Source organism: Lepus europaeus, chromosome 19 (assembly GCF_033115175.1).
Source record: "Lepus europaeus isolate LE1 chromosome 19, mLepTim1.pri, whole genome shotgun sequence".
Classification (NCBI taxonomy): Eukaryota; Metazoa; Chordata; class Mammalia; order Lagomorpha; family Leporidae; genus Lepus; species Lepus europaeus.
Window position 1 is genome coordinate 5,381,898 of NC_084845.1, and position 6,212 is coordinate 5,388,109.

Consider the following 6,212-nt stretch of genomic DNA (forward strand, 5'->3'; position numbering starts at 1 on the left):
TCCTCCCTCAGATCAGGGGTCCAGGCCCCAGCCCCTCCTCCCTCAGACCCAGGAGTCCAGGCCCCAGGCCCCGCCTCCATCAGATCAGGGGTCCAGGCCCCCGGCCCCTCCTCCTCCCTCAGACCCAGGAGTCCAGGCCCCAGCCCCCTCCTCCCTCAGGCTAAGGGGTCTAGACCCCCAGCCCCCTCCTCTCAGAGGAACCCAGAGATCCAGGTCCCCAGCCCCTCCTCCCCAAGGAACCCAGAAGTCCAGGCCCAGCCCCTCCTCCCTCAGACCCAGGAGTCCGGCCCCCCAGCCCCCTCCTACCCAAAGAACCCAGAAGTCCAGACCCCTCGGACCCCTCCTCCCTCAGACTCAGGGGTCCAGGCCCCCAGCCCTCCTCCCTCAGACCCAGGAGTCCAGGCCCCCAGCCCTCCTCCCTCAGGCTCCCAGCCCCTCCTCCCTCAGACCCAGGAGAGCAGCCAGGGACTTTCCTTCTTGGGGTGGGGGGAGGCACAGCGCGATGGCAAAGCTGGCTTCCTGGGTGCCCATTCCCGCCCCTCCCTCCCTCCCTCCCAGTCCCTGCCACAGAGACTCCGGGCCCAGGGCTGCGGCGGCCAGCACAGGAGCCGTCCCCAGCCTCTCTGGGGTGACAGCGGTGACCCCCCCAGCTCCGACATGGCCTTGGCACCAGGCCCCGGCAGGCTCGCCTCTGACACGTTCCTGCTCGGAGCGCCGCTGTATGAGCATCCTCGCCTTGCGGGAGACTGGGTGAGGCTGAGCCCGGTCGAGGGCCACAGCCAGCCTGCAGGTGGGCGCAGCGCGGCGCCCGCACCCCACCGGGGGCCCCCAGCCGGCCGCTGGCCAGCCCCGGGCGCCGCCGCGGCCTCCCCAGCCTCCCTCCAGGGCGGCTTTGCTTCTTACCTCGCCTTTTCCTATTTCTCTCTCCTGCTTCCTCAGTTCCGGGCCACCCCTGCCTCCGCGCCCCTCTCCTCGGCTCGGGCTCCCGCGCCTCGCCCCTCTCCCCGCCTCCCCAGCCCCTCTCATCCTCCCCGTCTCCCTCCCTCGGTCTTTGTCTCTCATTCTCTCTGACCTTCTCGGTCTCGCTCTCCCTCCATCTCTCTCTCCTCCCTCTCGCCCCGTCTCCTCCTCTCCCTCCGTCTCTGTCTCTCCCCCCTTCTCCGCCCCTCCCCCATTCTCTCTCTCTCTCTCTCTCTCTCTGTCTCCTTCCCTCTCTCCCTCCCCCTCGCAGCTCCGAGCCAGGTCTGGAGCTGGGGGCGGGGTGGGGGCGGCTCGGGAAGGGGCCCCGGGCTGGGGGAGCGACCTGCTGAGGAGGGGGAGGAGAGGCGGGAAGGGGGCGGAGAAGGCCGGGCGGGGAGGCGGGGGCCGGGGCCGGGGCCACTGTCCCAGCTCCCGGGCCCCTTCCCTCCTCCGCAGCCGCCCAGACCCTCCGGCGGGGGCGAGAGTCAGGCCAAGGTGGGGAGGAAGGGGAAGGGAGGAGGCCGCCCCCGTCCCCCCCCCCCCACCAACCTGGCCCGGAGCCCGGGCCTGGGTTCCCAGCATGCCCCGGGGCTGCCTGGGGCCTGGGGAGGGGGGAGAGGGGAGAGGGGAAGCGGAGAATCTTGAAGATTCCCGGGACCCGCGCGTCGCCCCCGCCCCGCCGCCCCACCCCCCCGGCCAGCGTCTCCTCGGGGAAACTGAGGCCCGGCGGGCAGGGGCACCGCTTGTTCAAGGTCACCGGACAGGCGTGGGCGGGGACGCGATCACCCCGGGCCAAGCGCTTGGCGCTGGACTTGCCCCAGGCCGGGGTCCCCCTCCCCCTCGCCGCGGACCCTGGGGAGCCCCCAGGGGTCAGAGAGCAGACCCAAACAGTCTGGCACCATGGCAACCGGCCGGCCCCGCCCCCTTAACCCCTGGAGGGCTGGGCTCCATCTGGGGCCGCGGCGGCGGCGGGGACTCCTGGGTTCGGGGAAGGCGCCCCCCCCACCCCAATCCTACCCCAGCCCCCAAATCCGCCAACCGCAGGCGGCGAAGGGAGGAGGATGCTGAGGGCCCGGACGCGGCTCCGTGAAGCCGGGCTTCGGAGGGGGTGGGGCTGGGGGCGCGGACCCCCGGGTCCTGCGGGAGAGCGGGCCCGAGGGTCGGATGCCGGCGCTGGGCGCGGGGGGCGGGGTGCCGGCCGCCCGGGGCTGCGGGAGCAGGGGGGCCGCCGCCTGGAATCCCGCGTCCCCGGGCGAGCCGGGACGCGGGGCCTCTACTCCGCCAGACGTCCCCTGCCCCCGGCGCTGACCCGGGCCTGTCTGGCCGCCCAGACAACCTCCCCCTCCTCCCGGCCCCCTCCCACCGGCACGGCTCACCCTTGACCCCGCCGAGCCCCGCAGCCCCATCCCTGCCCCTCCCCCGCCCCTCCAGCCAGACGTTAACCCTTCGGCTGCCGCCCGCACCTCCGCGGCTCGGGCGTCTCGCCCCGCGCCGGCCCTCCCTCCCCCGGCTCCATCGCCGCTCGCGCCAGACCCCGGGACGTGCCCCCGGCCGCTCCAGCCTGGGGGCCCGGGTCCAGGCCCCCGCTCCCCTCCTACCCCTCCCCCAGAACCCAGAAATGCAGCCCTCCCCCGCTGCCGCCTCTCTCGGGGACCCCGGAGTCCGGGCCCCAGGCCCGCCCCCGCCCCCGGCTCCGCAGACTCACGGCTCCCGCGGCTCCCGCGTCGGAGGACCGGGGTCCCCTCGCCAGCCCTGCGGGCGGCCCCGCGGCCGCCGCGTCCTCTCCATCCTCCGCCCGCCTCCGCCGCCCCGGCCGCTCCCCTTCCTCCCGCCGTCTCCGCCATCCTCCTCCGTCGCCAGCTCCCGCGCCCTGCGGCCCGCGCCTCCTCCCGGCTCTGCGGGCCGGGGCGCCCCCTCCCAGGACCCCGCCGCCGCCGCCGCCGCCGCCGCCGCCGCGCGGCCTCGGACCGGCCCCCTCCCCAGGGGGCCCCCGCCCGGCCCCTCCCCGCCGCCCAGCCCAGTCCGGCCTGGCTTCCCCCCCCCTGCCCCGGAGCTGGCCCCGGTCCAGGGGAAAAAATTCCATCCAGCCCCGGGGAGGAGGAGCGGGGCGGGGAGGGCGCGGGAGGGGCCGGGCCGGGGAGCGTGACGCAGGGAGCAGGGAAGGGACAAAAGGGCGGCGGGCGGCGGCGGGCGCTGCGCCTCCCTCCGCGGGCCGCCCGGCTCCGCTCGCTTCTGCAGCCGCGGCTCGGCTCGCGCCGCCGCCTCCACCGCTGGCCTCCCCGGCCTCCCGGCCTCGCTCCCTCTCCCTCTCTCTCCCTTTCTCTCCCTCCCTCTCTCCCTCTCTCCCTCTCTCCCTCTCTCCCTCCCTCCCTCTCCGACTCTGTCATTCTTGCAGGATTTTGCTCCCTCTCTCTCCCTCTTCCCCCTCCCTTCTCTCTGCCTCTCTCTCCCTCCTTCTCTCTCTCCCCTCTCCCTCCCCCTTCCCTCCCCCTCCCCCTCTCTGTCTTCCCCCTCTCCCTCCCCCCCCTCCTCCCCCCTCTCTGCCTCTCCCTCCCTCTCTCCCTCTCTCTCTCCCCTTCTCCCTCCCTCTGTCTCTCCCCCTCCTTCTCTCTCCCCTCCCTCCTCCTCCCTCTCCCTCCCTCTCCCTCTCCCTCTCTCTTCCTTTCTTCCTCTTCCTCTCTCTCCCCCTTCAATCTCCCCCTCTCCCCTCCTCCCTCCCTCCCTCCCTCTCCCTCCCTCTCTCTTTCCCTCTCCCTCCCCCTTCCTTCCCTCTCTCTGCCCCCCATCTGTGCAGCACTCTCTCCATCTCTTCTCTCTCTGGCCTCTCTTTCCTCCTCCTCTTCCTCTCTGAGCTCCTTCTCACCCAACTCTGTCCTTGCACCCCCACCCTCTTGCTGCTCTCACCCCTCACCTCTACTTGGATACCCCCACCCCCACCTCCTGCCCTCCTCCCTGGAGCTGCCAGTCTGAGGGAGGAGGAAGACCCAGCCTCAGTCAGTCCCAGTGCCAGTGCAGAGGCTGAGAGACCCCAGGGAGGGCGGTGGCCGCTTCCTAGGCTCCCAGAGTCAGGGGCAGTTAGAGCTGAACTGGCGGCTACCAGGGTGGTGCAGGCAGAGGGCACCCAGGGTGATGCCTTGGGGGAGGGGACTGCAGGGCCTTGGGGTCTGGCTTGAGCCTTGGAGACCAGGAGCCAAGGAGAGACCAGGGGAGCTGGGGGAGCTGGGGGTGGGCAGCTCTCAACAGTCAAGGCCAGGCTGGGGACTTGGGCTAACAAGGGTGACAGGGGCCCACGAGACTCAAAGGAGTGCGGCTGAAGGGACAGAGCTGTGCCCAGTAGCGACCCAGGAGGAAGAGGAGGGCACAGGAGGAAGAAGATGCTGCAGGTGGCTTAGGACTGGGTGGACATTAGGGCTGGGAGTATTCAGGCTTTGGGTCCCCCCACCTCCACCTCCAACCACCCAGTCCTCTCAGGGGACAACTTCACACTCACCGATTCTCTGTGGGTCTTTCTGGTGGAATTATGGACGCCTGGAGACAAGTGTTATACCATTCCCCTCTTATTTGCCCCCAGATGGAGTCACATTGGTTTGCACCTTGCTTTTTTAAAACACTATACTGGCTGGTGCCATAGCTCACTAGGCTAATCCTCCACCTGCGGTGCCAGCACCCCAGGTTCTAGTCCTGGTCGGGGCGCCGGATTCTGTTCCAGTTGCTCCTCTTCCAGTCCAGCTCTCTGCTGTGGAAAATACTAAGTGGAACGTGCCTGACATGAACAGTCCATAGATACAAGTGGCCCGTCGTCCCGAGTTGCCCGAGCAGCTCTCGAGCCATCCCGCCTGGGACGCGAATCTTCCCTAAGTGTAGCATGCGTGCTGTGCACGCCCCCGTCCCTTGCTCACTCCCCAGCCTTTGTGGGTATCAGCTCCTACCCGGTCATCCACGGTGCTTCTGTTCACATAACCCTTTCTCCATGGAATAACTGAACCCATCAAGGATGGTGATGGTTATGATATTCTGACTGTACCATTGTCCATCTCTTGCTGACCCTCATTGATAAATTAAGCTTTATTGGGGCTGGTGTGTGGCATAGCGGGTTAATCCCATATGGGCACCAGTTCAAGTCCTGGCTGCTCCACTTCTGATCCAGTTCTCTGCTATGGCCTGGGAAGGCAATGGAAGATGGCCCAAGTCTTTGGGCCCCTGCACCCACGTGGGAGACCCTGAAGAAGCTCCTGGCTCCTGATCGGCGCACCTCCGGCCATTGCGGCCATCTGGGGAGTGAACCAACAGATGGAAGACCTCTCTCTTTGTCTCTACCTCTCTCTGTAACTCTGTCTTTCAAATAAATAAAATAAACCTTTTTTTAAAAAAAAGCTTTATCATAGGTATGCGCGTATGGGAAAAATGATGCCGATAAGTGATTAGACCAACAGGAACCGTCATAATGACGACACAGACCCTTCAGGGAACGACTCCTGGGGGCCGGTTCTGGGGCTGGGTGTTTGTTGTCCATCATGTCACTTACCACACAGCATCCTTAGTGCTAGAAACTGCTGTGACACCTACCTGAGGGTGAGGGGCTGAGTTTCTGGGTTGCGAGTCGCCCAAGCTTACACAATGAGTGTCAAAGCCGGGGGTTCCAACCAGGCCCCTCTGGCTCTGGGTCCCACGCCCCTCCCTTGGGGGTGGGCTGCCCCCATGGATGTGTCTCAGGGTTGTCAAGGGCCATCTTGTCCTGTTGTGCTCACAAATTCACGCATGATGAGAAGGTCCCTTTGTCAAATCCTGTCCTTTGCTCTGGCCTCTGGGGTTGCTGTCACTCCCTCTTCGCCGGGATGCCCTGCAGGTAGTCAGGACCCTAACCACGGTGTCCTCCTGACTCCAATTCTGTCTCGTTGGGGTTCTCTGTGCTGGGGGCTGTCTTGGGCATTCACAGAAAACCTAGTCCGGCTCTGAGTCATCTGTGGCTCCAGTGTCACCAATACAGGCGCGGCTCCCAGTGGGCGCTCCGGAAAACATTTACCGAATAAATGGATGGAAGAATGGATAAATACGAGTGGCTTGTGAGATGGCCTAGGGTTTGCTCATGCTCCTGGGATAACAGAACGTAATTCCCACTAGTTCCTAAATCTTAGGAGGTCCGTTAGTCATGCACAGGGACCGTTACTCTGATAACTGATCTCTCAGCAGCTGAGACTCAGCCACTGCAATTTCCACAAATCCCTGGGCTCAGGACCCACCATTCCCATCAG